The sequence below is a fragment of the Tamandua tetradactyla genome, chromosome 9 (genome assembly GCF_023851605.1).
Source record: "Tamandua tetradactyla isolate mTamTet1 chromosome 9, mTamTet1.pri, whole genome shotgun sequence".
Taxonomy (NCBI): Eukaryota; Metazoa; Chordata; class Mammalia; order Pilosa; family Myrmecophagidae; genus Tamandua; species Tamandua tetradactyla.
The window spans coordinates 101,459,946-101,470,682 of NC_135335.1; the positions used below are offsets into that span (position 1 = coordinate 101,459,946).

At 39.3% G+C, this 10,737-nt stretch overlaps 1 long non-coding RNA gene across 3 annotated transcripts; it reads right to left on the reverse strand.

Annotated features, from left to right (window-relative positions):
• Positions 1–2,305: 2,305 nt before the first annotated feature.
• Positions 2,306–10,478, reverse strand: LOC143646248 (uncharacterized). Of its 3 annotated transcripts, XR_013157415.1 has the most exons (4): positions 5,814–5,868; positions 4,547–4,729; positions 3,548–3,628; positions 2,306–2,353 (listed from the first exon to the last, which is right to left on the reverse strand). It is a non-coding gene; the product is annotated as an uncharacterized LOC143646248 (long non-coding RNA). The 3 variants fall into 3 exon arrangements; XR_013157414.1 differs by lacking the exons at positions 2,306–2,353; positions 5,814–5,868 and adding an exon at positions 10,135–10,478 and having other exon boundaries at positions 3,471–3,628; XR_013157413.1 differs by lacking the exon at positions 2,306–2,353 and having other exon boundaries at positions 3,471–3,628.
• Between the last annotated feature and the right edge of the window lie 259 nt (positions 10,479–10,737).

Consider the following 10,737-nt stretch of genomic DNA (forward strand, 5'->3'; position numbering starts at 1 on the left):
TACTGCCTAATCACACTAAAATCTAATGACCTAACTGGATTGACTACAGGTACTCTCAAATAGGAAAATACTCCAGTGGGGGGGGGGGGGGGGGGGGGTAGGAAAGAAAGTGGGGAGGGAAGGAGGTAGGGAAGAAGGGAGGAGGAAAAGAAGGAAGAAAGGAAGGAAAGAAAGAAAGAAGAAGCACAAGGAGAAAACAAAAACTATATTTCTCTTTATTTAAAAATATTAACTGTTTTTTGAAAGATTGCCTTATATAAGCTGAAAAGTGTTGAGCGGTCCATGTACAAAATATCATGTTTATTAGTGGCATTCCTTTGGGTAGAGCTGGTATGTGGACACTTACTTAGTCCTTGGCTTGATTTCATCTATCCCATGGAATAATAAAATTCTAATAACTGTTATCCCCCACCTAGAAACTAACACATCACATTCCTTCCCAGCTTTCCCTTCCCCTCCACCCTTTCCTCATCTGAACTGCTAAGGCCTTACCTTGCAAAGTGAAGCATGATCTTTTTGGGTGTATAAAGACCAGCTAAGAAACTGGCAGCCTTTCAGAGGGCACTGATGGGAAGCAGTTACATTGCTAGCACAAGGGAACAGGACAGCGGCTGTCCCCAGACAAAATGCCTAGGAGAAAATGTTTCATAACCATTTTTAACCCCTTTCCCCACCCCTCTGCTTTTCCCTTGGCTTCCCAGGTATGGTTCCCTCTCTTCCCATCTCACTACTATGGGAAGATTTTCATTTTGAATTTATATCTCTTTTTCCCTCCTTACCCTTTTATCTCTTTAACTAATCTTTATTTCATTCCATTCATTCCTTACCTCCCCCCCCCCACTTCCTCATCTCTTAATGTGGAATGTAAGAGCAGCTTTAAATATTTGTTCTATTTATCTATAAATGTTAGTGTCTTATGTCTTACTCTTTAATTTAAAAAAAAAATTAAAACACAAAGGTGTTTAAGCAGGTTACATTAAGCAGGTTTTATTTCTTTATATCAACAGGTTACAGGCTTTCTATAGAAAATAACATGTTGAAATTTAACCTTAAAAAAAAAAACAAGATGAAAGTAATATTTACATGGAAGGGAGACTTAGGCACAACAATCTTGAAAATGGAATGATGCCGGACAACAACAAAAAGGAGATCTGAATTTAATAAAATGCATACGAATCTAATTATAGATATCTGCTTAGCCCATGATTCTAAAAATGTTTAAATTTAAATAAGGGAAGAATACCATTATTTTACCAATAATTCATAACCCAATACAGAAGATGGTGTTATATACTTCTCACATCTCACTTAGAGAGTAACTGATTGACCAGACCACCAAAGTAAATTACACAACCTTGTCATGAACGTCCATGTGACTGCACTATGTGGCTAGAACCCAGGATACATGTGACATGCACCATGGGTCAAAATGACCTCCGAGTAAAGGAGAAAGCATTTAATATCATATTGTACGATCAGTTCTTCCCATTTCACAAGCTAAATCTCATGCTTTCTTCCAAACACTTCATGAGCCTGTGATTTTACAGGAAATGAAGAATTAAGGCAATTCTTCCAACCGATTCAACCCACCCTCCCCTGACCCGCCCCCCAAAAAAACTCCCCAATCTTCTTGATATTTCAATTGAAAAATGTTTTAGTTGACTGATTCATCTGGTAAGTTACCCCAATTCTCCCTTCAGTCAGTATACACACATGGTTATCAAGACCTTTTCTAACATCATATTAAGAAACTGAGGGACCAGAAAGAATATTAGAGACAATGGAAAATTTGGGGAAACATTTTAGACTTTCCATTCTAAATTGTCATTTTATTATTATTATTATTTTACATTAAATATATAATACTTCTTATATATATAATTTCACAAATACTTTACTGCTGCCTACTCAAAACTCCAAAAATATTACTTGGAAAATTTTAGGATAATTAACTGAAATAGTATCTTCACCATGTTAAAGCTGTCCATTACTTCATAATTGAGTAACTGGAATCACAATAATAACTTATGGTAAAATAGTGCCCTGGTTTTGGGCAAAAAGAATATATATTAATTACACATTTATTTATACTCCGATGTTCATAGTATGCAATAAGATAGCAGATGCATGTTAGCTGATGCCGTTACATATTCAACCAGCTAACAATACACTGCCACCCCGTCACACACAGGTAACAAATGCACTTCATTAACAAGATGAATTTATCCAGAAGCAAGTGGCAGGGTAGTCCTGGCTGCTGAACTGATCCAAAGCAGCCAGCTAACAATACACTGCCTGCTTGATTCAGGTCACTGCTACTTTCCATGGTCATGAAGTCGCTGAGGCTAAATTTCTGATATGAAACACAGGCAGAACTTTAATCTAGTGAAAAACTTAAAAATTCTCAGAATACTTACACTTAGGTTTTCCAAATTAAAAGCTTGGATAACAAAAATTTGTAATTTGAAGTACACATGAATTAACAAAGTTACTTAAGTAAACTATAGCTTTTCAAATGATTTCTATTTAGTGGAAAAAGATCAGTTTTCTGTATCTGGCAGTAAAATATCTAGGAGTAGTAAAAATACATAAGCAGGGCATGAGACAAAACTACAATAATGTGTTGGAAAGAAGTCAGTATTAAAATACTAAGGGATTAAAAAAATTTAAAAATGTAAAAAAATATATATGAAGGGAATTTAAGGGTTTTAATGTCATTAGTTTTCACCCACTATAAATGACATTAGTCATTGCCTACTGAAAGTGCAGTTATGTGTTCAATTTAGGGTGTCACTGCTTGAATACAGACAAATTGAGAGATCTAGAAAAAGTTATAAAAATGGTGATGGATCTGAAACTAGAGTCTATGAATAGAAGTTAAAGGAATGTGAATTATTTAGCCTAAAGGAGCAAGGTGAATGGTGATAATGAGAGACTTAAAGTACATGAAGGCTGTTTATGTGAAGAAAAATATTTAAATCTGATTTTTACTCTGATTACTAAAAAAGGTTAAAGCCTTTGGATTTGATCTCTCAAGGAGAAAACTACTGCATTGGACCAACTTGTAAATTGCTGACCTAGTCTGTGGATCATGCCACTTCTATGCATTGTCCACAAGATGGCGCTGTTTCCACTTGTTTGGGAGGCATGTACTTAACAGCAACCGCGGGGAGTGCAACTAGCAACTGTTAAAAGACGTTGTGACAGCCAGCTAGCAATGCACTGCCTACCTGACACCACGTTTCACCTTTGCTGTGGAGGCAAAAACTTGAAAGCATCATTCATATACAAACAATCACCATTTTGTTAAAGAATTATTTTAGTAAGGATTAGAGACTATTTTTTAATTGATATGCTTTTTAGTATCTTGGGGCAATCATAATTAGTTACTGATATTATAGGAGATTGACAACAACGAAAAATTCTCATATCTGCAGACCAGAGTACATTTCCTACAAAAAAAATTTTTTTTTTATTTTAGCAAGAATTATAGTTTGTTCAAGATCAGAATTAAGACAGAGAACAAGAGCAGCATTGGACACTCCACCTTGGGGAAACCTTGCTTTCTCTTCTGCTCCGTGTCCTTGGCGAGCACCCGCACGATATTCTCCTTTGAAACAGAGATAACCTGTTGAGGGAGAAACTATTTCGAAAAAGATACCACCTTAGGTGTGGAATGTTTCTAGGTCCTGAGCTTGTCAAACCACATTTACTGAAAAAAAAGAGAGAAAGAATGAAATAAAGAAAAGAAAGAAACGAAAAAGCAACCACGTACCTCCAGAATATAATTACGAATTCAAAATTAAGATTCGAATTTAGAGTTTCGTCCCACCTCTTGGTCCTAAACAGGTGTTACAAACGGTGGCCCGAAGCCCGCTCAGCGCTACTCACCCACAGCCTCTCTTCTTCGGGCCGGACCCTACGTCGGGGGACGCGCTTCAGCTGCCATCCATCTCCAGCGGACTTGGCCTGATCTGGAGTTCAGTTTCTCCTCAATGGCCTCCGGTTTTCCCCACCTGGTCTAAGACAACCTTGACGCCTAATCACCAAATCCCTAGAGTCTCGTCCCCCAGGGTCATCCTATTTCACCCCCAACCTTTATTTTCTCCCACTCCTCCTTCTGGTCCGGGAGAAATTTCCCCAGGGTACCATTTAAAAAGCCGGCGGGGCGGCCGCGGGAGCGGGACTCCCCCTCTCGGGTTTCTCATTGGCCAGCGCTCCGGTGACGTCAGAGCCCGGGAGGGCTTCCCCGAGCGCGCCGCGGCTCCGCCTCTCCCCCGCCACTACTCCCTCCGCGCCGGGCCCGGCCGCCGCCCGCTGTAGACTCTTTGTCCGCGGGGGCGCGCGCGAGAGCGCCAAGCTTTGCCGCGAGCGGTGGCGGGCCAGAGGCTGGTCCCGGCGCCCAGGGCTGTTAGAGCTGCTGGGGACTAGGGAGTTAGCGGTTAGCGGGCGGAGACGCGGGTTCAAGGAGTTCAAATTCTTCCCATTTTCAGAAACAAAAAGGTTTTGTTATAACCGGTCTCGAGCCCCTTTCCTCGACCCTCACCTTCCTTTCAGCACTCCATCCTTCCTTTGGGGGATTGGAGGGGTGCAGTAAGTATCCAGCCTTCTCCTCATTGATGGTAGCAACCGTTTGCATAAGCGATTGGTTTTACACGTGCTCCCCCAAGGATTCGTGAACTCTTCTTCAGCTCCAAACCCGCAGGGAAAACATGGCAGGATTTCCAAGCTGAAGAGAAGAAGAACTGTGATGCATTTATTCACAATTCTCTGCTTTATCCATTTGTAAGTGGTCAGGTTCTTTCACTTTAGTTATCTTTCTAAACATGTGGTTGGTGAGAGAGGAGAGAGAAAAGTGAAGAACCAGCAAGGGAGTCAAGCAGACTGGGGACTAAATGATAAAAGAGGAGAAGATGATAGTGAGAAGTAGAGGCAGGTGTTTGGAGGGAAGAAACAAGGCGCCAGAAGGGCTGTGCAGCCTTAGTGCCCACCTGAGCTGCCAAGAGAAACAAGCTGTGCCATATGGCAGAAGGGTAAACTGTGTCTGAGAAACCTCAATATGGCAGCTGCTTTTCCCTCCCCTATCGCCTCCCACCCTCTACACCCCCCCATCTGACATGGGATTGCATTTTGCTCTAATGTATTAGGTGGTTTTGTGCATTTTTCTCGGGAAAGGGTTCAAAGATATCATACTTAAAGTGTCAGTGATTCTGAAAAAAAGGCTGAAACTCACTCTCCCGCTTTCCTTCATACTGAAAGCAAGAAAAATTGTCATTAAAATTAAGACTCAACCTTAGACTGATTTTCCACGTACAGTGGTAAAGAGTAGGGATAATGCGGAACAGGGTAACAACCTCTCTATGAGATTATCAAAGTGTTTGATACCCAAATAACCTACTGATTAAAAGATCTCTAAGTTTTACCCACAAGAGCTCTACTTTCCTTGCAATACATTCAAGGGAGTACACATTCCGATTTATAGTAAATCCTTTCAGCAAACCTTAAGGCTAAAGAAAGTGGATGATAGCAAGATGTACTGCTAATGTAAATGATCAATTTTACAAATGCCGATCAAAATTCGCAAAACATCAGAAATAATGTGCAAGACTTTGAATTTTGTTCTAAATCTTAAATATCATTTTACATTTCTCTTTTATAAGAACAGGTACAATATGGACAAAAAATAAATTAATGAATTCATAAAACAATGAAAATTGGGTCTTTAAAATACAAGTTTTTACAAGTACTGAGAATAAGAGCGAATTATTTGCTTAAAATGAAGTTTTATTTGTAAGCAATACATTTACAAGTACCATTTTAGCAATTAATCCAAATGCTTGTCACAGAGCCTCCAATTGCATTTCCCCCCTGGTGTAAACCAGAAAAGTATTAGTATGTACTTGAGTATTCAGATTAAATTTCAACCTCAGAATGATGGATATAGAAAAATCACCACTTGGCAAATTCCACATTAGTAACTTTGCAGTTAAGAACAATAGATGCTAAAATTAGTGTGCATATAATGAGGGTATTTGCCCCATAAGATCAAAAACAGACTTATGGTAGACCAAGATTGATGCATAAGACACTCCGGGGTACTGTTCTCCCCCTCCCCCCAACAGAATCCTTGAACAATTTTATATATAAAATGTTATTTAGAGATAAGACTGAAGCCAAACAGGCTGGGGTTAAAGTAACTCAGAACATAGGGGTAAGGAACACAGTGTCTATATTTTAGAACCACACACACTCTTTGAGACCAAAGGAAGAAAGTTTTATTTGATCTGGAACTGAAATTTTCTGTAGTGCATAATCTAATTCAACCTATCTGTAGAGCTCATTTGAACAAATGAAACACAGGAAGCACAGAATAAGAAAGAAGTCCTTTAATACTGTATAGATTATTGTAATGCCTGGAAACATCCCAGAGTATATTAAGCAGATAATCAAAAAGTATTGGCAAAGTCCCCTGAGGGAAGGGAGAAAGACTATGGATTTATTAAACCTTACCACCAGGGAATCCCCTGATACTGTGTCAAACTTTGGGGACACCCAAATCAATAGGCCATGCCCTCAGTCATGAGGCTTACTCTTGTGAAGCTTATGTGGGTAGTGGAGAAGCTTAGACTACTTGTAGGCATGCCTGAGAGTTACTTCTGGAGGACCTCTCTTGTTGCTCAGATGTGGCCTCAGTCTCTCTAAGCCGAATGCTGCAAGTGAAATCATTGCCCTCCACCCTACGTGGGACATGACATCCAGGGCTGAAAGTCTTCCTGGCAACATGGGAGATAACTCCCAGGGATGAATCCAGACCTGGCACTGTGGGATCAACAATTCTACCCTGACCAAAAGGGGGAAAAGAAGTGTAATTAATAAAGTCTCAGTGGCAGAGAGAGTGCAAACAGAGTCCAGGGGCTACTCTGAGGTTGCTCTTATACAAGCTTCAGTTAGACCTTGCTACCTATCATAACCTGCTAACCCCCAACCACGACCATTCCAGCCAATCCTAAGGAATACCTAGGGCAATATATAAGATTCCACAAGGGTTCCAGGCACTAGAGTAACTTGCCAGAAACCTACAATCTCCAGATGGGTCTCTGGTCCAGATAAGTCCTGAAACCTAGCCCAGCCTCTCCAGAACAGATCCATTGCCCTACCCCATATTAGTGACAGACCCTTCCAGTATCAAAAGTTTAGAATTGCCATAGCTCAAACACCCCTAAAGAGAGGTATGGAAATATCAAAGGTGATGGTGGAATTATACATAGAAGATAGGACTTAACAAATGAATATGAATACTGAATCATTGAATTGATAGCTCTTTTAGTCTCCAGTATTTTAGAGCAGCTAGAAGTAAAAACCTAAAATTGTGAAATTGTAACCCATGTCAAAGTCTGAAATATGGTCTACAACTAATTGTGGTGCTGTGCTTGGAAATCTATAGCTTTTTGTATATATGTTATTTTTCACAAAAATAAAGAAGGAAAAAAGTTGATTGTGATGATAAAGAAAGTATTTAAGCCCTCTAGCCTCCTATATTCTGGAGCAGATAGAAGGAAAAATATGAGAGGATGGCCCATGACAAACTCTGGGATCTGTCCTGTAATCACTTGTTGAAGAGTGCTTTGAAAAATACTGCTTTTTATTTCTTTGCTTTGTATATATTTTGTTATACTATACAATTAAAAAAAAGTTTTAAAAAAATGTTTTAATGTACTGGGAATACTGATTAGTCACATACAAAAGAATGAAGGTGGACCCCCTACTCAAACCATATACAAAATGAATGCAAAATTGATGAAGGACCTAAATTTAAGAATAAAACTAAAGAACTCTAGGAGAACAATAGGGAAGCATCTTCCAGAGCTTGTGTTGAGCAATGGTTTCTTAGACTTTACACCAAAGCATGAGCAACAAAAGAAAAATAAATGGGACTTCATCAAAATTTGAAACTTTTCCTGGTGTCTGCCCAGGCCAAAAAAAATTTAAACTTTTGATCATCAAAGGACTTCATCTTGAAATTAAAAAGTCATCCTATGGAATGGGAGAAAATATTTGGAAACCACATATATGACAAGAGTTTAATATCCAAATTACATAAAGAAATCCTAAAACTCATGAATAAAAAGATAACACAATTTAAAAATGGGCAAAAGACTTGAATAGACTTTTCACAAAACAAGAAATGTTAATGGACAAAAAGCATATAAAAAGATGGCCAACATTATTAGCCATTAGAGAAATGCAAATCAAAAGCACGGTGAGATCCCATTTCACACCCACAAGAATGTCTTCTATTAAAATAACTGAAAATAAGTGTTGGGGAAGATGTGGAGAAATAGGAGCACTCATTCATTGTTGATCGGAGCATAAAATCGTGTACCCACTGTGGATAGCAGTTTGGCGGTTCCTCAGTAAGTTTAGAATTACAGTACGACCTGCCAATCCCACTTCTAAGTACATACCCAAAAGAATTAGGAACAGGGACTTGAACAGATATTTGCACACCAATATTCATAGCAGCAGATTCCCAGTGCCTGCCCATGCAAAATATATATATATATATATTCATGGCAGCATTAATCACAATTGCCAAAAGATTAAAGTAACCCATCGCCCACAGATAAATGGATAAACAAAATGTGGTATAAACATACAGTGGAATATTTTTCAGCCATAGAAAGAAATGAAGTTCTGATACACGCAACCACATGGATGAACCTTGAAAACATAATATTGAGTAACATACACCAGATGCAAAGGGCAAATATCATATAATCTCACAGATATGAAATGATTAGAACAAACAAATTCATAGAGTCAGAAACTAGAATGCAGGTTACCAGGGACCAAGTGGGGGTAGGAAATGGGAAGCCAATGCTTAATTGGTACAAAGTTTCTGGAACGATGGTAAAGTTTTGGTAATGGATGGTGGTGATGTTAACACAACATTGTGAATGTCATTAGCGCCTCTGAATTATATATTTGAACGTAGTTAAGAGGGGAAACTTTTAGGTTGAATATACGGTACTAGAATAAAAAAAATCTTTTTAACCATGGGATTCTACAACACAGCAAATTCTGAGGTAAACTATGAACCATAGTTAATGGTTTAATTATAATAATACAGTTTCATCAATTTTAATAAAGGTAATAGGAAAAAACTGTGTGTGGGGGGACAGTATATGGGAACTCTATTTTCTTTCTCTCTAAAAAAAAGAAAAAAGATTAAATAAAAAAGGAAAAACCACAGCTTTTCATTGGAGATACTTGCAGATACCACTTTCTACTACCGATCAAAGTTAGCCTAACCATTGAGACATGTTGGCATCACGTACCTCCTGATAATGATGTGCTGAGAAGGGCACAAAACCACTTCTGTGGTATGCTTGCCAAAATGCATAACCTAAATTCAATAATGATAAAATATTTGGCAAATCCAAATTGAAGAACACTCCACAAAATAATTGGCCAGTACTCTTCAAAAGTGTTACAGTCACGAAAAAAGAAAAGACTGAGAACCTGTCATAGATTAGAAGAAACCAAGTAAAGATGGCAACTAAATGAAATGTGAGATCCTGAATTGAATCCTGGACCAGAAACAAAACAAAACATGTCAGTTGGATAATTGGACAAATTTGAATAATATCTATAGATTAGTTACTATAACAGTAATGATATTGATTGGTTTGTATTCTTGCACTGTGGTTATGTAAAATGCAAAGCTAGGTGAAGTATATAGTGAAATTATTTGTATTTTTTTAACTTTTTATAGATCTGAAATTATCTTAAATGTTAAAAAAATAAATGTATCAATTGATCGCACCTGTAAAATCCTATATTTGAGGAGGAACTGACTTAACCTGTAAATATTTTCTCTTAATTTTTGTCAAATATGGTATAGGAATAATGCCTAATTCATGTTTCACGTGTCTTTGAGTAATTTACTACTATAAAAATGTTTCCTCTTTGAGAGTGGCTTTTGAAGGTAGGTTATGGGATAAAGAGAAAGGCTGTGAAGAAATCTCCTCCACAAAAGCAAATTCTGAGGATGGCGAGTAAAATAGCCAAAGTGGAGCAGGAAGGAAGGGAGAAGGGCGAGAGAGAAGTAGCTTTTCCAGACTCTCAAACTACCTGGTGTTTCGGCGAGTCTGAGAAGGTCCCTACTGATGGACTTAGGATACCCAAGCTTCCCAAAAGCAGATTTTTAAAATCTCTTTATTTCTTCAATTTTCGTTCTAAATAATAACATTAAATATTTCAGACACATGCAATGTACAAAGTAAGCTCCCTTCATCAATTCTCCCATCCTACTCCCTTCCCCAGAGCCTCGTCAGGCTTTTTTTCAGGGCATTTACATGCATGCATGTATGCATGCGAGCGCAACAATAGTTTGATCCTGGGACTCCTTCTGCGTAAATGAGCTATTATGGCACTTAAGGTTCTGCAACTTGCTTTTTCTACTTCACTGGTATTCAATTGCTTTTCCCAGAAATGCAAACCGCAGTATTCCCCACCCACCCCCAGCTCCAACCGCCGGTTCGTGCGCCGCTTACGCGGAACTCCAGGGCACTTTCGCGCGCCCTCAGTTCCCGCGCACCCGCCCGCCCCGGCTCGCGCCCCCACGGCCCGCGCACCGCCCGCCCCGGCTCGCGCCCCCACGGCCCGCGCACCGCCCGCTCCAGCTCGCGACCCCACGGCCCGCGCCCTCAGGTCTCTGCCCCGCCACCCCTCCTG